Source organism: Pinus tabuliformis, chromosome 2_1 (genome assembly GCF_031772625.1).
Source record: "Pinus tabuliformis cultivar Carrire ecotype Pingquan chromosome 2_1, CPIR1, whole genome shotgun sequence".
NCBI classification, from domain to species: Eukaryota; Viridiplantae; Streptophyta; class Pinopsida; order Pinales; family Pinaceae; genus Pinus; species Pinus tabuliformis.
In genome coordinates this window covers 453,787,477-453,810,848 of record NC_142299.1, presented here as the reverse complement: position 1 = coordinate 453,810,848, position 23,372 = coordinate 453,787,477, and positions in this window count along the sequence as shown.

Genomic DNA, 23,372 nt, shown 5'->3' with positions numbered 1-23,372 from the left:
ATTACATAAATGAACAATTATTGGATGATTCAAGTGACAAAACCTCCTTTCTATATATAGGAGTCTAAGGAGTCACAATATAACACAACAGACCTAACAATAATAATATAAAGCCACAAAAATAACAATAGAGGGAGTCTATGGGGCACAAAAATATTAATAAGGGGTAAAACTAAAATAGTAATGGGGTAATCACTAGTATTACAAGGACCCAACAACATTCCACAATAAAGGTTTTTGTGAAGTCCGGTGTAGCTAAGACTGGTGCTTGGCACATTGCCTCTTTAAGATGTTCAAAGGCCTTCATTGCTTCTGGAGTCCATGAAAATGCATCTTTCTTCAATAATGTTGTTAGAGGTGCTGCTATTCTCCCATAATTCTTAACAAACTTGCAATAATACCCTATCAACCCGAGAAATCCTCATAGATGCTTTATGGATGTGGGGATTTTCCATTCCTTAATAGTTTTAATTTTTCTAGGGTCTACCTTAACACCTTCATGAGATACAATATGACCCAGATATTCCACCTCTTATACTCCAAATAAACATTTGGATATTTTTGCATATAATTGTTTCTCCTCCAATAGTTTGAGAACCATCTCAACATGTTGGACATGATCCTTCCAAGACTTGTTGTAGATTAGTATATCATCAAAAAAATACTAACACAAATTTTCTAAGGAAGGGTTTGAAAATGGAATTCATCAAACCTTGAAATGTAAAAGGTGCATTAGTAAGGCCAAAAGGCTTGACCAAAAATTCATAATGACCCTCATGAGTTCTAAATGTTGTTTTTGGAATGTCTTCAGTCTTTATTCTGATTTGATGATATTCTAAACAAAGATCTAACTTGGTGAAGTAAATTGATCCATGCAATTCATCCAATAATTCACCAATGACAGGAATGAGAAATTTATCTTTAGTAGTGAGCTTGTTGAGCTCCCTATAATCTAGACACATGTGCCATGATCCATCCTTCTTTTGAACTAATACTACTGGAGCAGAGAAAGAACTTTGACTAGGTTGAATTATACTAGCCTCTAGCATTTCTGCAACCATACGTTCAATTTCACTCTTTTGGGCATAGGGATATTTGTACGGCCTGATGTTTGGAGGAACACTTCCTAGAATCAAATGAATAGCATGATCATGATCATGAATAGGTGGTAAACCTTTGGGAGTCTCAAATACCTTGGAATGATTGTCCAAGACTTTTTGGAGATCTGGAGAAATAGATGATTTTGATGCAGTAACCTCTAGCGAACATAATTTTGCAATTACACCTCGTTGTTCCTTCTTTAGAAGATTTGTCATATCTTTAGAGCTAATTATCTTTCCCAATTTCCCTGTAATACCCCTTAATTCAACTTCCTTTCCTTCCGCAAAAAATTTCTTGAAAAGTTATTGAAAATTAAAAGCTATTGTACCCAAGGATTGTAGCCATTAGACTCTTAGTACAACATCAGCACCACCAATTGGAATGGAAAGCATCAGGCTATTCAATACATATTCTCCCATGGATAACTTGATATTATGGCACTTTCTAGAGCAATTTATGGTTCCTCCACTTGCAACCATCACTTGACACTCTCGTGCTGGATATAGGAGGCCATTCAATTCCTTTGCTATCTTACAATGAATAAAATTATGGGTACTTCCCGAATTAATCAACACTATTACATTTTTCTACTTGATACATCCTTCTATATTGATAGTTTTAGGAGTGGTAATTCCAGACAATGCATTGCAAGATATGGTCGGATTCATTTCTTCTTTATCTAGGGTTTGTTCCTAGAGTATATCCTCTTCTTTTGACATTTCTTGTTCATTTTCTTCCTGCTCTTCACAATCTATGTAGAATAATTTCTCCTCGGCACACTTATGACCTTTAGTGTATTTGCTATCACAATTGTAACAAAGCCCATTTTCTCTTTTTTCTTCCAATTGTTGTGGTTTCAACCTTGTAGGTTGTGGAAGGCTAGGGGCAGCAACACTTCCATCTTTATAGTTATGAGTGGTAGGCTTCCTGGTTTCCATAATTTTGCTTTCCATTTTTCTTGCTAACTTGAATGCCTTCTCCAATGAATCTGGTTCCTAAAGGAAAACCTCATGTTGGAAATTATCCTTTAATGTCCCTATGAACACATTAATCCTATGCTCCTCTGGAATATATTTTACCCTTATGTTCAATTTTTGGAAATCCTCAATGTGCTCCATCGTTGAATACTTTTGTTTGAGATTTATCAATTGGCTAAAAAAGGTGTTTCTTTTTGTTTCCTCATAATGTGCTATAATTTCTTCCGTAAAAATTACCCAAGTGACAATTTGTTTACAAGAGAAAAGCCATCAATACCATACAAACTGGTTTGGTTCCAAATATAAAGTTGCAATACATACCTTTTGTGTGTTTTGCACATTATGGAGATCGAAAAATTACTCCATCTGTAGTATCCATGTTCTGGGATCCTTGCCATCAAACTTCCTCATATCGATTATTTGAACATGGTGGGTCTTCTATCCAACATTAGAGTCTATGAAATCATGATTAACATTTATTTTGTTCTCATCATGAGTTTCCTTTACTACCATTTCACCATTATTGACCATTTCTTGTAGCAACTTATTCAAATTTATCTTCAATTCTTCCATCTTATCATCCATGCCATTCATCTTAGCATCCATCTTAGCGTCCATGCCATCCATCTTAGCTTCCACGCCGTCCATCTTAGTTTCCATGCCATCCATCTTAGCTTCCAAGTCATTCATCTTAGCTTCTACACCTTTCTTTAAACCATCCATCTTAGCTTCTACGTCTTTCTTTAAACCATCCATCTTATTTTTTGTTACCTTTTGTGCGAGTGAAATTTGTTGCACTTGGTTTCGTAATATTGATATATCATGTTGCATTTCTTCCTCTTCTTCATGAGTCATGCTAGAACTTTCAGGTTGCTTACTAGGTGTTCCCATTTTATTTCTTCGGGGCACCAATTACTGATAATAATGCTTCACTATGCCCTTTGAATTCCTTCAAACTAATTTCTCAAACCAAGCTTATGCAAAAATTTAAAAAATACACACCTTTTTTCACTTATAGGAGCTCAATATTGAATCTGATGTACCTCTATAATTTTGGATCTCCCAATTCTGAAATCATGACCTGTTGTAGCCCTCTATGTCCTCTTTCCAATGCCACTAGTTTTATCAAAATTGGATTCTCCAAGGAAGAGTTATGCCAAATCTCCCATGGTGACCTGTATGACGTGTCATGTGTCATTGTTTCAACCTTAGTACCTGAAACTAATGAACATAAAACTAGAGGTCGTCCTATTTCTAAAAATTCTGACGATATTTCAATATAATGCTCAAAACAAAAGTTATGACGATTTTCCCCAGGTCACCTGTTTGGAACGTAATTCAGGAGTCTCCAAACACATCAACTTCCTCAGATCATATCTCTGCAAATATAGTGAGAAAATCTCTTAAATTTGGACCCGAAGTTCAAAAATATTTCGGCCCAAATGGGTTTTTTTAGCTTTGAAATGTCATAGAAAAAAGTTATAGCAACAATGGCACGATGACCTATTTGGAGCAGCGAAACCATAGAATCCAAAGCTCTCATACCAAATGTTATGAAACCAACTCACAAAAAGATAGAAAAGATAGATGAACGCCTTAGAAATAAGCCTCTTCAAGGGGAAACCTCCTTTACATTACACAAATGAACAATTCTTAGATGATTCAAATTACAAAACCTCCTTACTATATATAGGAGTATATGGGGTCACAATATAACTGAGCCGACCTAACAATAATAATATAAAGGCACAGAAATAACAATAGAGGGATTCTATGGGGCACAATAATAACAATAATGGATACAACGACAATAGTAATGAGGGAATCACTAATATTATAGGGACCTAACACAGAAAAGGAAAGAAAGCCAAAGGAAATGAGTCCCAAGGTGAGGAGGGAAAGAAGAAACACTTTTCCAATATCAAGTGTTTTCATTGTCACGAGTTCAGGCACTATGCCACAAAATGTCCAAAGAAGAAAGAAAGCAAGAAGGAACCTCTAATAGAAGTAGCAGGTGAAGCTCTAGCCTCACAATTCAAACTTGATTTTTCTCTCATTGCATGCATGGAAACCACAATAATGGGAAGCATGCGGTATCTCAACAATGATGCCTCGTTCCACATGACGGGGAATAAAGATCTCTTCAGTGACTTGGAGGAGAAAGACCTCAAGAAAAACATAGAGTTTGGAGATGATGGGAAGTATAGCATGACTAGTATAGATACAATTACTTTTCAAATTGATTTTATCTCCCCTCTCACACTCATAGATGTGTTTTTTGTTCCAGGACTAAAGAATAATCTTGTTTTCATCATGGTATTGGAAGACCGTGGATACAATGTGATATTTAGCAAAGGAAAGGTTTTCCTTAGACACATTGCCATGGGAAAGGTGAAACAGATTGGTGTATGAGTCAAGAACCTATATTCACTTGAGGTACAAGATTCATGAAAATCCTTGAGGAGCAAGGAAAAGCTTAGATATTTGGTGGTTGAGAGGAAGCATGAATTACCTCTCAACATGCAGCCTCAGCAAGTTGTGGATCAACCACAATTAGAGAAGTAGAGAGGAGGTCGAGTGGAGACATACACTCAAGAAAAGACCTCCATTAGGGGGAAATTTCTAGCCAAATGGGCATAGGGAGCACATGCACCCATACCTCCAGGTGAGAGGTGGAGCTAAGTGAAGCAATAGTCCCAAGAGTGAAAAAATTCGGGCAGGATCCATTGAGGTGTTTTTTGTCTCATGAATCATTACCTTGCTATGGGGACCCATAGTATTCAGTAGTAGGAGGATCAGTGTCATTCAGATATTGAGGAGTGAAGAGCAGTGTTGATAGTAGAGCACGAGACTCAGTAGTAGAGTCAACAACAACACATTTTTCCCAGTAGACAGCTGTAGACACATTTGATTTAGTTTATTTTGTTTGGATGTTTTTTTGTTGTGGATGTTGTAGTAGGAACAACAACAGTGACAAGGGTTGCATTTATAACATTCCAAAGGTACTGGATTGAGATATATGTGAATCCATTTCTTTTTTAGAGGGTGTGTTGAAAATTACAACAAGAAATGTTGAAAATAGCATCAAGAAAGATCCTGATTTAATTTTGTCCTTGAATTAAATTGGGAATAAAATTGTAATTCCACATCTTGTGACAACTTGTAATAGTTAACTAAGTTAATTTGACTTAGTTGGATTAGTTAATTCGAGTTGAGACTCTAACTTGAGTCATGTAGAGTGTATCCTAATTTATAGGAGGTATGGTTGAGTTTATTTTGAGTTGTAATTAATTAATTCATTTTAAATGAGTTAAAGTCAGTTAAACTAGTTCCAACTATTGGGGGAACTAGTGGGAGGTCTAGTAGTGTGGTGTTGCATGTAGTGTAGTGTCGTGTTGACTACATTGATCAACCAATTAACTAATTATTCACTCATAAATAACTCATGCATGTCAAATCTGAGAGTTACCCAGTTCAGGTTGGAGTTCAGGGACAATGTACTATGAGTTGTATAATCATCTGAATTGTACAAGTGGTGCATGCAGTCAGAGGAAGGCCAATGAGGATTGCACAATTCCAATTGATGAATTTCCCTAATTAATAGGGGGATACTTCCCAAGGAAACAACCCAAGGAAATAGGGACTTGGGCAATCATAAAATTGGTTACTTATTGGCCTGGGATTGTCTAGGAAGCAGTGAGATAGATAGAGATAGTGCATAGGTTACTCGGGCTTGAGAATAGAATTGTAATCTTCTCATATTTTTTCACTAATGTAATATACAGATAGCATGGGTTGTTAGTTGTGAATTTCCCAAGGAAATCATTATGTAATGTGTTGATTGAATTCTTTCTCTTGTATGCTTAGTGATTCAGCGACCATTTAATTATTTCTGTTGATGAGTAAAGTATTTTCAAGTCTTTTGTTTTAGAATATTACATAAGAAATTTGAATCTACAAGGATTTTCAACACAATTCTTGATATGTGGTTGTCATTGATTTCAACCCAAGCAACATCAATAGATTCCCCACCTTTTGTCAACCAAAATGACATGGAAATTTATGATTTTTTTATCATGGACCTTCCTTGTTGGATTCCCCTCATTAAGTTGATTCTGGTGTTATGTGGCACACCACGTGATCCTTCACAGTTTGTGAGTTATACCAGTTTGAAGATAAAGAAGTCGAGTTGTGGGTTAAAACCCCAAAACATGATGATTTGGCACCCTATCATTTGTCAAATCATGAAGATGGGATTTTAATCAAAAAGTCTATCATTAAACAGTTTCACAATAGGTATCAACAATTTTTATTGAATTATAAAATCTTGAAAGAGGTCTTGATTCAAATAAAAACTAAAACTCCAACTCCAAAAAGGGTATCAGCCTCATTCCTTGGGTTTTAAGTTTTTTAAAATTTAAATTTAAAATTGTTTTTCCCCTCCAAAATTGAAAATTTGTTGGTCCCTAAGAGCCCCTCCAAAATTTATAAGAGGCCTAGATCTCACCTTTAATGCATGAACTTTGAATGAATTTCATCTAAAATTATGTTTTGAAATACATTTCAGGCCCTATGGTGTAAGGTTGTATCTGAAGAGAGGCTTGAATTTGTAGAACTAAGGTATTTTTATGGTTTATTTTTTGGGTATAAGGACATCGTTGGGATTATTCTCTTATAGGTGAGGGAGTATCTTTTAGCCCTCATTAGGGCACCATTTTTTGAGGTTTGGGTGGATTGATGAAGCATCCATTCAGCCCTCATTTTGTGCTTGTATAGTGAGAAAACTCAGCTTAGTTACATGAATAATTTGTGGATCCTTGATGATGGTTAAGGTATGATATGAGTAGAATGAGATCATATTTTGATAACCCTAATCTCTATAATCGAAGTCTGGAAAGTGATATGAGACTACATCTATGGCTTGCTCATAAGGAGCATAACTGAAGTTGGTTGAAATAAGAAAGACTTATTTCATCAATTCTCCAAATCTTGGCCCTAAAGAAAAGATTATATTGGACAATCCAGTGAAGTAATTATTTTGGTACAAGGTCATAAGGATTCTGGTTTAGGGAATCAAAACTCTCTTTGTGGCCCTTTCTCTATATCGTTATCACAAGGAATTTTGTGAGAACAAAAAGAAATGTAACCTCAGCTCTCTTGAACACTACTCGTTTAGGCATTCAAGTCTTTTCAAATACATTTGTATTTGTTTGTGAAACTCAGTTTTGAAGTTCTTAAGGTGCTAGTAGTTCAATTAAAGGGCCATCTAACCAATAAGGCATTTCATTGAAATTAATCAAGTAGTTCTATCACCAACAAAGAAGTATGTCTATGTCTTGTATCTCAAGTTTGTCTTAATATATATATATATATATAGTAGAAAGTTTGAAGAATGTTCACTACATTTTTGGTCTTATGTTCCAAGGTGACTTGATAAGCAAATAGCGGTATGTTTTACATTGTTTGAACGTTTATAAATATGAATGAAATACAAGAAAAAATAGAGAAATATGTGGTTAGAGTTTCATACTTTTAATAATAAGCAGTTGGGTTGTATAATCATTTTTACTATAGCGATGTCTTCATTGTCATCACAATGCTCTATTTTATGTTTTGGAAATAATTGGTTTGAAAACATTGGTCTTTAATCATTGATCAATTGAACGAAGAGTTTCACATTAGTCTCAATTGGCATCTTCTAACAGAATTATGGTTCAGTGGCTTATATAGCACAGTGGGAGGTTCATATTTGATCAATTAGGCTAAGGGTTTCACTAATTTGCAATAAAGCCTTGTTTCATTAATCGGATTGCAAGAGTTCAGTCATTTGTAGCAAGTGGCAGTTGGGCTTCTGGAATAAGGGTTTTAAAATTGTATAATTGTAAGGGCAATCATCATTAAAGTTGTATGTGGATCATTGTCCCTGGTACATGAACCCACATAATTTGCAGAGGTCTATTCAATGTAAGTGGTTCATTGTCCCTGGTACAAGAGCCCACAATTTGTGTCAATTCATTATCATTTGAGGGTGGTTGGGTGGTGTTAGGGAAATTTGGAGCTTGCTAGGGTGTTGGAATATCCTTTCAGTTGTTGTTGATAAAACCAAAGCATTGGAGCATCCTTCCAGTTGGAGCTAGAAAATTGAAGGATTTTCTAGAGTACTATGGAATTGGGGATTCCCTTTCTTAGTTGGAGATAAAGCATTAATAAATTATTAGATAAGTAATTGGTGGTTTTTGTCTTGGAGGGGGTTTCCAACTAAAAAATCTTGTGTCCACTGTCTACTACATATTTATGTTTTAAATTGATGTCAAAGATTAAATAATGATATGAAAATATTAATAAGTTACTAATTGTTAAGAAATAAGGATTCACCCCCCTCTGACTATTTCCAACAATTGGAATCAGTGTTGGATCCTTCACTAGTAGTTTAACAACTGGAAGGAGATCATGGAGTGTAATAAGATGGGAATTTCAATACTTAATGGGAACAACTATCTATTTTGGACTGGAAATATGAATGTATACAAATGTTGAAAATGCAAAAAGAAAATCCTAATTTAATTTTGTCCTTGAATTAAATTAGGAATAAAATTGTAATTCCACGTCACAAGACAACTTGTACGAGTTAACTAAGTTAAATTGACTTAGTTGTATTTGGTTCAGTTAATTTGATTTGAGGGTCTAACTTAAGTCATCTAGAGTGTCTCCTACATTATAGGAGCCCTGGTTGAGTTTATTTTGAGTTGTCATTAATTAATTCAGTTTAACCGAGTTAAAGTCAATTAAACTAGTTCCCGTTGATGGAGGAACTAGTAGGAGGTCAGACAATGGGGTGATGCTTCACGTGTTCAACTAGTTAACTAATGATTCATTAATAAATAACTCATGCATGTCAGATCTTAGAGTTACTAAGTTGAGATTGGAGTTTAGGGACAATGTACTATCAATTGTATAACCATTTGAATTGTAAAGGTGGTGCATTTAGTCAAAGGAAGGCCTATGAGGATTGCACAATTCCAATTGAGGAATCTCCCTAATTAATAGGGGGGGTAATTATGAAGGAAACAGGGCAAGGAAATAGGGACTTGGGTAAGCCAAAATTTGGTTAAGTGTTGGTCGAGGCTTGTCTAGGAAATAATGAGACAGATAGTGATAGTGCAAAGGTTGCTCGGGCTTGAGAAAAGCATTGTAATATTCTCATATTTTCTAACTAATGAAATATACAGATAGAAGGGGTTTGTAGTTGTGGTTTTCCTACGAAATCATTATGTAATGTGTTGATTGAATTATTTCTCTTTTATGCTTCGTGATTTCACAATCATTTAATTGTTTCCGCTGATGAGTAGAGTACATTCAAGTCTATTATTTTAGTAAATTACAATTAGAAGAGGAGAATACGAGTTTGTCTTTTGCAGGTGAAATCGAATTTGCAGTATCATTCTTCAGAGCCAAGAGGATTTCATTCTATGGATAGAGACTCAAATATGCCCTTGAATGTAGTTTGAACTATATTGGTTGGAAGGATAGGATGGAGACAGTGCTAGAAGACAACGGGTTGAAGGAATTCATAGACAAATATATTCCTAAGCATCCAACAATTGATGCTCAAGATCTGGAAGAGTGGAGGAAATGTGTTGCAAAGGCGAGAAGGATCATACTAGAAGGAGTTTTAAATAATATTGTCTCGAAACTCCACAGGAAGGAGTCTCCATATGCAATGTGGAAGGCCTTGACAACCCTGTTTCAGAACAGTAGTGACCACAGGAAGTTGGCACTAAAGGACAAGATCAGGAAAATCAAGATGGAGAAGGCCGACACAATACCAAAGTACTTGACCAAGTTCACTCAATGTCAGGATGAGCTTGGAAGTGTTGGTGTTACAATTGTTAAAGATGAGATGGTCAACCTAGCTCTTCTAGGCCTTCCCAAGAGCTGGCGCAACTACCAAGATTCGGTAAATGGGAGGGAGAAGCTACAGAGTGGGAGCATTTATGGTATAACTTGGTGCAAGAAGATATTCGACGGAACACCATATATGGATCCTCATCCAAGCATGATGATGAGGATAATTGTGCCTTAGCTAGAAAGGAAAATAAAGGGAAAGTGAAATCATCCCATTCCAAATCTGATTCCAGTCAGGGCGAAAAGAAGGACTTGTTGAAGATTAATTTTTTTCACTATCATGAGCTAGGACACTATGCCACAAAGTGTCTATACAATAAGGTTGTCAAGAAGCCCTCAAGAGGAGTGGAAGGTGGAGCTCTTTCTTCACAATTCGAGTTGGATTTCATCCTCATGGCTTGCATGGTGACATTGGTGATGGGTAGTGTGTGGTATCTGGAAAGTGGAGCCTCATTCCATATGACTGACAACAAAGAATTCTTCATTGAATTGGAGGAGAAGGACCTCCAGATGCACATGAAATGGGATATGATGGAAGGTATAGCATGACCAACATCGGTACAGTTAGTTTTCAGAGGGAGTATGGTTCTCCTCTCACATTAAAAGATGTCATGTATGTTCCAAGTCTAAAGAAGAATTTAGTTTCAGTTGCTATGTTGGAGGACTGTGGCTACAATGTTATTTTTAGAAAAGGAAAGGCTTTCCTTTGTCACATAGCCTTAAGAAAAGTGAAGTGGATCAGGGTTCAGGTGAAGAACCTCTACAAATTAGATGTAGAAGATTGTGGTGCTTTGAGCACAAAAGAAGAGAAGGTGCAAAGTCGAGACATCATTGAATTGTGGCATAGAAGATTGGGCCACTTGCATGCACCATGGAGCTTTGAATATCATGCAACATATTTCTACAGGACTTCCCAAGGGTGCACTAGAGCATACATATACATGCAAAGGGTGCACATTAGGGAAGTACACAAAATCCACCTTTCATGATAAGGACAGTCGAGTGCAACCGATCCTTGAAAGAGTTCACTCAGATGTGTGTGGATCATTCTCAACAGCATCCATGTCCAAGCACAGGTATTATGTGATATTTTTAGATGATTTCTCACATGATTCTTGGACTTTATTCATGCAGAAGAAAGATCATACATTCTCTAAATTTTGTGAATTTAAAGCACTTGTTGAGAAATACACTGGAAAGAAAGTGAAGGCTCTTAAGAGCGATAATGGTGGAGAATATGTATCAAATGAATTCAAAAAATTATGTGCATCAGAAGGCATTCAACGAGATTTAATGACATCCCATAACCCACAACAGAATGGGGTGTTTGAAAGAAAGAATAGAAGTATTGTGGGATCTACACGGGCAATGTTACATGATTAGGGGCTACCATTGCAATTGTGGGCTAAAGCATGCAACATAGTTGTGTATGTGCAAAACAAAAGTCCTCATTGGATTCTCAGGATGAGTACACTAAAAGAAGCTTTTCAAGGAAGAAACCAGATGTGGAACACTTCAGGATCTTTAGTTCATCACCTTATTGTCATGTTACCAATGATGCAAGGAAAAATATAGAACCAACAGCTGACTTGGGCATATTTTTGGGGTACACTGATACACCTCACAACTATCGAGTGTACATTCCATCTCACATGATGAAAGTGGTTCAAATAGATGTGAAGTTCGATGAAGAGAAGGTCGTGAGATGTTCCCTTGTGAGGGAACTTTAGTTATATCCAGATGAGGAGCTTTTATCTCCAAAGGAAGAACCTCAGGATGATGTGGAGCAACCACATGCAAAGGAGAAGAGAGTGGAAGCACCCACTCATGCAAAGACTTCCAGAGATGGAAGGAAGTGCACCTAAGAGGCTGACGGATTAATGCATGATGCTAGAGAGAATGTGGGAGCACCCACATCACAACACAGGTAGAGGAGGTCACTAGATTCGTACACTAGCTACATGGCTCTGATGAGCGAGAGTGTAGAGATTGAGTCATCCTAATTCGAGGAAAAAGTGCAACAACTAGTATGGGTTGATGCCATGATAGAGGATTATGACTCCATTATCAGAAATAGTGTTTGGGAAGTGGTCCCAAGACCAGTAAACAAGTTAGTGGGGAGTTCTAGATGGCTTTACAAGGTAAAGAAAGCATCAAATGGGAGTGTGGAGAAACATAATGCCATATTTTTGTCCAAAGGGTTCTCTTAGGTGGAGGGAATTGATTACGAGGAGAAATTTCCCCAGTAGAAAGGTACTCTTCAATTAGATATATTCTAGCACTTTCAACACAGATGGGATGGAAGATACATCAAATGGATGTGAAGACAAAATTCCTCAATTGAGTGATTGAGGAAGAGGTGTACATTGAGAAGCCGGAATGATTTGAGACCTTCAACAGGGAGTCACATGTGTGTGGATTCAAACGAGCGTTGTATGGATTGAAACAACCACCCTGTGCTTGGTACACCAGGATTGACAACTATTTCACCAAGTTGGGCTTCATCAAAAGTGAAGCAGATGAAAACCTTTACCTTATTATGGTTAAAGGTAATTTCTTTATTATAGTATTATATGTCGATAATTTAATTCTAACAGGTGATGAGAAGCTGGTAAAGTCTTGAAAAGAGGATCTTGCAAGAGAATTTGAGATGAAGGACCTAGGGCTCATGCATTATTTCCTTGTTATGGAAGTATGGCAAGGAGATAAGGAATTGTTTGTCTCTCAGGGGAAGTATACCAACGATATGCTAAAGAAGTTCCACATAGAGAGTAGAAATCCCATGGAGACTCCTCTTGCTGGAAATTGGAGGAAGGAAGATGCTACTTCAGGTGAAGTAGTGGAGACTACTATTTACAGTCAGCTTGTGCGTTCACTTATGTATTTGGTGAACACATGACTAGACATATGTTTTGCAGTTAACCAACTTAGTCAAGCAATGGTTAAGCCAAACAAACTTTATTGGAACGTAGCTAAACATGTGTTGAGTACCTCATAGGCACCACTTAGTTTGTTCTTTGGTGTAGACGGACAAAGGGAGTGAAGCTTCAAGGCTTCACAGATATAGATTGGGTATGGATTCCATCCAACAGGAAGAGCACATCAGGGGGAATATTTAGTATTGGGTCAAAAACAATTTCTTGGTACAACAGAAAGCAAAGATAAATTACACTTAGTTCGACAGAAGTAGAGTACGTGGTTGCTAGTCAAGCAGTTTGTGAAGTTGTCTGGATGAGGAAGATCCTTATTGGGTTATTTGGTCAGCAAATGGATCCTACGGTGATTTATTGTGACAATCAAAGTTGCATCAAACTCTCTGAGAATCTATTTTTTCATGATCAGTCCAAGCATATTGAGATCTGGTATCACCATCTATGAGATTGTTTGCAGAGGAGAATCATGTTGTTGGATTACATTCCTACAGAGGAACAGGATGAAGACATATTGACTAAGGAATTGTCAAGAGGAAAATTTTAGTTCCATAGAGGATAGATCAGGTTAGCAGATAATCCCTTTCTTGTTGAGAGGGAGTATTGAAAATGCAACAAGAAAATCCTAGATTATTTTTTCCTTCAATTAAATTAGGAATAAAACTGTAATTCCACGTCACAAGAAAACTTGTATGAGTTAAATAAGTTAACTTTTGACTTAGTTGACTCAATTGCTTCAATTAATTTGAGCTAAGGGCCTAACTTGAGTCATGTAGAGTGTCTCCTAAATTATAGGAGCCCTAGTTTAGTTTATTTTGAGTTGTAATTAACTAATTCAGTTTAACTGAGTTAAAATCAGTTAAACTAGTCCCAACTGATGGAGGAACTAGTAGGAGGTTAGACAATGGGGTGTTGCTTCATGTTTTCAACAATTTAACTAATGATTCACCCATAAATAACTCATGCATGTCAGATCTGAGAGTTACACAGTTGATATTGGAGTTTAGGGACAGTGTACTATCAGTTGTATAATCATCTGAATTGTACAAGTGGTGGATGCAGTCAGAGGAAGTTCTATCAGGATTGCGCAATTCCAATTAAGGAATTTCCCTAATTAATAGGGGTCTAATTCCCAAGGAAACAGAGCAAGGAAATAGGGACTTGTGAAAGACAAAATTTTGTTTAAGTATAGGCCTAGGCTTGTCTAGGAAGTAGTGAGACAGATAGAGATAGTGCAGAGGTTTCTCGGGCTTGAGCAAAGCATTGTAATCTTCTCATATTTTCTGAATAATTTAATATATAGATAGCAGGGGTTTTTAGTTGTGGCTTTCCCATGAAATAATTGTGTAATATGTCGATTGAATTCTTTCTCTTGTATGCTTCATGATTTCATGATTGTTTGATTATTTCCATTGATGAGTAGAGTAGATTCAAGTCTATTGTTTTAGTAAATTACAATTATCAGTTTGAATTTACAAGGAATTTTTACATTCAAGCACAAGAATTTGATGTTTTAAATGTTTCATTGACCAAATACAAGTAACCTATGACTCGTCCTTCAGATGATAATGAAATAAGGGTTTACGAAATCCATGGTAAAGCTAAGAATGCCCTCATGACTGGTGGGATAGATTCTATATATCTCAAAATGATGCAATACAAATCAATGAGAGAAATCAAGGACGGGCTTCAAAATACATATGAAATAGACAAGAAGGTAAAGGAAAGTAAGCTCCATACCCCCACCGAGGTCAATTTGAGCAGCTAAAAATGAACGAAGAGGAAAACAGTACAGCTTACTTTCTTTGTGTTGATGAAATAGTGAATGTTATAGAAGAATTGGGAGAACCAATGGAAAGAAATGTAGTTGCTCAAAAGGTTATAATATCTCTTCCAGAGAGATTTGATGCTAAATTCTTTGTGCTAGAAGAAAGAGATGATTTAGAAAAGCTCATCATGGACCAATTACATGGAATACTTATGCCATATGAAATGAGGAGAGAACAAGAAAGTCAATCTAAGTGAGAAGCAACATTCCCAACATCCAAGAAGGTTGGGAAAAACAAATAGGAATCAGGACCAAGCTCTAATTGCTACAAAGAAGAAGAATACTCAGATGAAGAAATTGTCAGCTTTGTGAGAAAGTTGAAAAGAAGAATAGGTAAGTTCAAAGGTAAACTTCCACTAATATGTTTCAATTGTGGTGAGACTAGTCACTTTGCAACAAAATGTCCTCATAATAACTCTAGTAATGAAGATGAAGCACCCAGGAAAGGTAAGTGTTGAAAAATATAACAAGGTTCGATCTTCATATTTATATTTGAGTCAAAGAATAAAAAATAATTTATTATTATTCTTACAATGACTTATTAAAGCATGGGTTTCATACTTGGGTCATCATTTTATAGGTCAATTTCCCCATTATGGACTTCTAGGTTTTATACTGAGTCATTAGAGTCATTTTCCATTTTATGAGAACCTTCTTGGACTTTTTTATCATGTAAAAAGAATTAGTATTGAGTCAAAAATGTATTTTGTCACCTCCACACCAAGTCGGTCCTAACCTGATGAAGTTGGCCTACAATAGGAAAATTCGACCAATAGAAGAAGCTATATATACAAGAGTAGTTCAATCTATTTGGACCTCAACTCAACAAGTTCGATACACATTAAGGAAGTGTAGAAAAAGCATGAATTTCAAGGGGAAGATGGAAGAAGTATAAGTCAAAGTTTCTGGGCTATCTCACTTTCTTTATTTTATGCGAAGTTTCTGGGCTATTTGTTGGATCAAAGTTCTTCTTCTGGAAGGTCAAAATTATGAAAGTGTTGAGTCGAATATTATGTTACTGGGAGGTCAAAATTCTAGATTTGTTTGGTCAAAGTACTGTTGTTGCAAGGTTGAAGATCTAGATCGAAGTAGATGGAGGGAAGGGTTGACTTGGTTGTTGGAGGAGGTTTGTTCCTAGGTTGAAGAGTCTTTCATTGTCTCGTCTTAACTACTGAAGGAAGAAGTTTGACTGGGTTTTCCCCTAGATAGCGGTTTTTCCCTGGCAGAGTGCCTACATCTTGTGTCTCTTGTTCTTGTGATCTTCATACACACATAATTTGGTAATTTCTTGATGAAAGATAATAGAATAAAGATATGAAAGAAGCTAACATAATTTAGAAGTAATTATCAAGGAAGAGAAATCGAACCCTAATTTTACCAGCATTGATTTCTCAACATGGTATCAGAGCTAAGGTCAAGGAAGATTGGAAATCACTGTATTGGATTGAAAGAAAGGACTACTCCCTCTATGACAAGATACTTGGAAAATGGGATTCAACATTGCAAGAAGCTGGATCAAAAGGATCATCTACAACTTATTCAACAAGGTAAAAAACAAATGGTTTTTGGTTGCACTCACAGGTTCACCCAATGATGACAATGCATGGATTATTGATAGTGGAAAATAAAGGCACATGACAGGAGATAGAAAAAAACTTCATATTCTATCGAAGGAATAATATTCTCATGCAGTGTAATTGGGAGACAATAAAATCTATGTTGTTAAAGGTCTGGGATCAACTTCTTTAAAGTTGGACAATGGAGAAAATCTACATCTCAATAATATACTACATGTTCCAGGTTTGAAAAAGAAGTTATTTTCAATTTATTTCTTAGAATGTAAAGGTGATAGAGTTGTTTTTATAGATGGAAAGGTTTTGGCTTGGGGTAAAGATTCAAGCATTGCTAAAGCTGGAGTTATTGGAATTCATGAAGGAAGTTTATATAGAGTATTAACACCATCTCCTCAAGCCCTAGTTCACATGGAAATCAATCCAATTGAACTATGGCATATAATATATGGACATTTACATTACAAGCTTATTACCTCTCTCAACAAATTGCTAAATGGCATTCCCAATATTAAAGAAGATCGTGAAGGAATATGCAAGGGATGTGCCTTAGGAAAGAATACAAGGAAACCATTTATAATTAGTGAAATAAGGTTTATAGAAATATTGGACCTTATACATTCATATGTGTGTGCGCCTATTTCTGAAAAATCACTTGGAGTTCATATCTATTATGTAACCTTAATTGATGATCACTCTAGAAATACATGGCTCTATCTAATTAAAACAAAGGACGAAGTATTTGAAAAATTCGAGGAATTTAGGTCTGAAGTAAGCACCTTAACCGAAAGAAGAATAAATACTTTGAGATCCGATAATGGTGGAGAATACACTTCAAAAGAAATAATAGCATATTGCAAAGAAGCGGGAATTAAGAGAGAGATCATTGTTCCCTACAATCCCGCACAAAATGGAATTGCAGAAAGGAAGAATAGAGCACTTGAAGAATCGAACAATGATTTTTGATCAAGAAATTCCTAAATTTATATGGGGAGAAGCTGCAATGGATGTTGTATATATACAAAATAGAATTCCTCATAGAATCCTCGATAATATGACACCCATAGAAGATTTCACAGGAAGGAAGCCATGTGTGGCGTGCTGAATCCATAATCTACAATTTTCATTCAAAATATCTCTATGCTGCCATCCCAGTTCAAAAATCATTGATGTGCATATCTTTTTTGAAATCATTAAATTGACAAGGTGGATGACATTATTATTCCAGTTTGGAGATAAGACTGAAATGGTTACTAGTGCCCTCTGATTAATTATGAACTTCAGAGCTTTAGGCTGTCCTTGTAATCCATCTAGTTTATTTAGAATTTGCAATTTTTCTATCAATCTTAGATTCCCAAATTCATGGAACCATTCAACATGTTGTTTTATCAATTCTTGATTGTTACCAGTTTCAAAACTGCCAATCCTTTCATGATTGAAAACTTGAGCAAATGGATTTGGCTCTATATTGTCTCTGATTCTTAAACTGTGAAAATCCCAGGGATAAGAAAAAGTCTTTAAATACTGTATCATTCTTTGTATGCACTGGGATACTCTGGTAACCTGAATTTTTCTGCATTCTCCTCCTCTAACTTCCCAATCTGCAAAACTTTCAAAATTTTCATACTGAGGGAAAGTATCAGTATTGGCATAATTTTCATCAATTCTTTGGAGGAATGAAGCTTCGAGCTCCTCAAAAATATCTGGGATTTTTAATGACACCAAATATTTTATCATTTCTTCGGTCATTGGAATTTCTTCTAAATCTAAAATCTTGGCACCTGTAAACAAACTGAGTGCAAAATCAACACCTCCTATGATCTGGTAATAATTTAAGACTCGGAGTGTCGAGATCATTTCTTTTGTAAAGACACTAGACCACAAATCACATAAGCTTCTGAAGAAAAGCTTAACCTTCATATTTGGCAAAGAAAATATTTTTACCAAATTTTCATCTAGGCCTAAGGAAATGCCTAAGTTCTTTGATTTCCATGCCTGACATTTTCTGATCCACATATTTCTTCTGAGTCTGAAACCGACTACTTTCTTGATTTCGCCTGTTACAAAACTTGCATGACTTTCAAGGATTCGAAATCTATCTACAAAAGTGGCCAAGGTATCATCTGGTCCTCTGCATGGAATTTCAAAAACTAAATATTTACAAGTTATATACATCTTATTCATATCTCTTGTCAAGGAACCTGTCAAGAAATTTGAATTTCCTGGAATCCACTCTACCTCAAAATCAAACTACTGAAACCAGATTTGCCAGGCTAGAATTCTGCCTTTTGCAATTTGTCTTGAAATCTTAGCAGATAGAAAATATTTAAAGTTTCTGGAGTCTGTTCTGATTAAAAAATTTACTGGGGTGAGATATACCTCAAAACGCTGAAGTCCATTGAAAATAACTAATGTCTCCTTTTCAGCGATGAAGTAGTTTTTCTGACTTGATGTAAATTCTCCAGAAGCATATCCACACAAATTTTCTTCGACTTCTCCCTCGCTATTCTTCTTTGCTCTAAAAGTACAGGTGCCCAAAAATCAAGTGAAGCATCAGTTTGTAAAGTAAGTAAACCTTCACCTGGTGGTTGAAGCCGTGGCTGTTGGGTACCTATAATACTAGTGATTACCCCATTACTATTGTAGTTATACCCCCTATTTATATTGTTGTGCCCCTATTACCCCCATATTGTTATTTCTGTGCCCCATAGAATCCCTCTATTGTTATTTTTGTGGCTTTATATTATTATTGTTAGGTCGGCTGGATTATATTGTGACTCCTTAGACTCCTATATATAGAAAGGAGGTTTTGTCATTTGTATCATCCAAGAATTGTTCATTTATGTAATGTAAAGGAGATTTCCCCCTCGAAGAGGCTGAATTCTAAGGCGTGGATCTCTCTTTTCTATCTTTTTGTGAGCTGGTTTCATAACATTTGGTATCAGAGCTTTGGATTCTAGGGTTTCGCTGCTCCAAACAGGTCATCGTGGAATTTTTGCTATAACTTTTTTTCTATGACGTTTCAGAAGTCGCAAAAAAAACCCATTTGAGAAGAAATCACGTTGAACCTTGGGTCCGAATTTTAGAGCTTTTTGCGCGATATTTACGGAGATATGATCTGAGGAAGTTGGTCTTTTTGCAGACTCCTGAATTACATTCAAAACAGGTGACCTGGGGAAAATCGTCATAACTCTCTCTCTGAGGATCAGATTGAAATTTCGTAAGAAGGTGCAGAAAGAGGACGGACTTTAGTTTTTTTTATGTGTGTTTCAGATTCAAAGGTTGAAACAGGGACTCGTGGCACGTTGTACAACTTCGCTCTACTGAACCTGTCTAAAAGCAAGTCACTGTGGGAGATTTCACATAACTCTTCCTTGGAGAATCCAATTTGGCTCAGACTTGTGGCATTGGAAAGAGGAAGCAGAAGGCTACTACAGGTAGCAATTTCAGAATTGGATGATCCGAAATTACAGAGATACATCAGATTCAATATCAGGCTTCTATAAAGTGAAAAAAGGTGTGTAGTTTTTTTTTAATTTTTGTGTAAGCTTGGTTTAACGGAATTCAAAGGGCATAGTAAAGCATTATTATCGGTAACTGATGCCCCGAGGAAAGAAAATGCAAACACCTAGTAAGGAACCTGAAAGCTCTAGCATGACTCATGAAGAAGAGGAAGAAATGCTACATGATATATCAAAATTACAAGAACAAGTGCAACAAATGTCACGCTCACAAAAGCTAACAGAAGCTAAGATAAGTGGCGTGGAATCTAAGGTAAATGGCGTGGAATCTAAGATAAAGGGAATGGAAGCTAAGATGGAGGATTCGATGGCAAATTTGAAGATAGATTTGAATACAAACATGGAAGAATTGAAGAAGTTGCTACAAGAAAGGGTCACTAATGGTGAAAAGGTAGTAAAGGAAACTCATGATGAGAACAAAAGAAATGTTAATCATGATTCCATAGACTCTAATGTTGGATCAAAGACTCACCATGTTCCAAAAATCGATATGAGGAAGTTTGATGGCAAGGATCCCGCCACATGGATATTACAGATGGAGCAATTCTTCGATCTCAATAATGTGCAAAACACACAAAAGGTACGTATGGCAACTTTATATTTGGAACCAAATCAGTTTGTATGGTATCAATGGCTTTGTTCTCGTAAACAATTTATCACTTGGGAAATTTTTACGGAAGAATTGATAGCACATTATGAGGATACAAAAAGCAACACTTTTTTTAGCCAATTGATAAGTCTCAAACAAAAGGGTTCAATAATGGAGCACATTGAGGAGTTCCAAAAATTGAACATAAGGGTAAAAGATATTCCAGAGGAGCATAGGATTGATGTGTTCATAGGGTCTTTAAAGGATAATATCCAACATGATGTGTGCCTTTGGGAACCTGATTCATTAGAGAAGGCATTCAGGTTAGCAAGAAAAATGGAAAGCAAAATTATGGCAACTAGGAAGCATACCATTCACAACTATAAAGACGGAAGTGTTGTTGCCCATAGTCTTCCACAACCTACAAGGTTGACACCACAACAATTGGAAGAAAAAAGAGCAAAAGGGCTTTGTTACAATTGTGATAGCAAATACACAAAAGGTCATAAGTGTGCTGAGAAGAAATTATTCTACATAGATTGTGAAGAGGAAGAAGAAAAGGAGCAAGAAAGGTCAAAAGAAGAGGATATATTCCAGGAACAAAGCCTAGATGAAGAAAAAATAAATCCGACCATATCTTGTAATGCATTGGCGGGAATTACCACTCCTCAAACCATCAAGATAGAAGGACAAATCAAGAAGAAAAAGGTAATAGTGTTGATTGATTCAGGAAGCACCCACAATTTTATTCATTGTAGGGTAGCAAAAGAATTGAATTGCTTCCTATATCCAGCACCAGAGTGTCAAGTGATGATTGCAAATGGAGGAACAATAAATTGTTCTGGAAAGTGCCATAATATCAAGCTATCCATGGGAGAATATGTATTGACTAGCCCAATGCTTTCCATTCCAATGGGAGGTGCTGATGTTGTACTAGGAGTCCAATGGCTACAATCCTTGGGTACAATAGCTTTTAATTTTCAAGAACTTTTCATGAAATTTTCTGTGGAAGGAAAGGAAGTTGAATTAAGGGGTATTGCAGGGAAACCAGGAAAGATAATCAGCTCTAATGGAATGACAAAGCTTCTAAAAAAGGAGCAAAGAGGTGTAATTGCACAATTATGTTCGCTAGATGTTTCCACATTGGAATCATCTATTTCTCCAGATCTCCAAAAAGTCCTGGACAATCATTCCAAGGTATTTGAGACTCCCAAAGGTCTCCCACCTATGCGTGATCATGATCATGCTATTCATCTGATTCCAGGAAGTGTTCCTCCAAACATCAGGCCGTACAGATATCCATATGTCCAAAAAAGTGAAATTGAACGTATGGTTGCAGAAATGCTAGAGGCTGGTATAATTCAACCGAGTCAAAGTTCTTTCTCAGCTCCAGTAGTATTGGTGCACAAGAAGGATGGATCATGGCGCATGTGTCCAGATTATAGGGAGCTCAACAAGCTCACTATTAAAGATAAGTTCCCCATTCCTGTTATTGATGAATTACTGGATGAATTGCATGGATCAATTTACTTCACCAAGTTGGATCTTCGTTCGGGATATCATCAAATCAGAATGAAGATTGAAGACATTCTGAAAACAGCATTTAGAACTCATGAGGGTCATTATGAATTTTTGGTCATGCCTTTTGGCCTTACCAATGCACCTTCAACATTTCAAGGTTTGATGAATTCAATTTTCAAACCATTCCTTAGAAAATTTGTGTTAGTATTTTTTGATGATATACTAATCTACAGCAAGTCTTGGAAGGATCATGTTGAACATGTTGACAGGGTGCTACAACTATTGGAGGAGAAACAATTATATGCAAAAAGATCCAAATGTTTCTTTGGAGTCCAGGAGGTGGAATATTTGGGTCATATTGTATCTCATGAAGGAGTTAAGGTAGACCCTAGCAAAATTAAAGCCATTAAGGAATGGAAAATCCCCACATCCATAAAGCATCTGCGAGGATTTCTTGGGTTGACAGGGTATTATCGCAAGTTTGTTAAGAATTATGGGAGAATAGCAGCACCTCTAACAACATTATTGAAGAAAGATTCATTTTCATGGACTTCGGAAGCAACAAAGGCCTTTGAACATCTTAAAGAGGCAATGTGCCAAGCACCGGTCTTAGCTACACCGGACTTCACAAAAACCTTTATTGTGGAATGTGATGCTTCAGGAAATGGAATTGGTGCTGTTCTAATGCAAGATGAAAGACCCATTGCTTTTGAAAGTCGTCCAATCAAGGGAAAGTTTTTAAGCAAAGCTATTTATGAGAAGGAAATGTTGGCAATACTCCATGCACTTAAGAAATGGCGACCCTACCTAATGGGAAGACACTTCAAGGTAAAAACGGATCATGATAGCCTTAAATACTTTTTAGAACAAAGATTATCCTCTGAAGAGCAACAAAAGTGGGTCACAAAGATGTTGGGTTATGACTTTGAAATCATCTACAAAAAAGGGAAGCAAAATGTGGTGGCAGATGCACTCTCAAGAAAGGATGAGGATGTGGAAGCATTGTTGTGTGCCATTTCTATTATCCAACCAGATTGGATAAACGAAGCAAGGGAGGAATGGAAGAATGACGAAGAAGTGTGGGCACTTATTCAAAAGCTACAACAAGATTCCAGTACTTCTGATACATTTAGCTGGAAAAATGATTCGTTATGGTACAAAGATCGCTTATACCTCTGTAAGAATTCCCAGCTAAAACAAAAGATTCTTATGGAATTGCACACTTCTCCCTTAGGAGGGCACTCAGGATTTTTAAAAACTTACCACAGGGTTAAGAAGGAATTTTTTGGGATGGCCTTAAATCAGATATTCAAAAGTTTGTGGCGGAATGTTTGGTTTGCCAGCAAAATAAAGTTGAAACAATTAAGACACCGGGTCTATTACAACCTTTATCCATTCCAAGCCAACGTTGGGAGGAGGTTTCAATGGA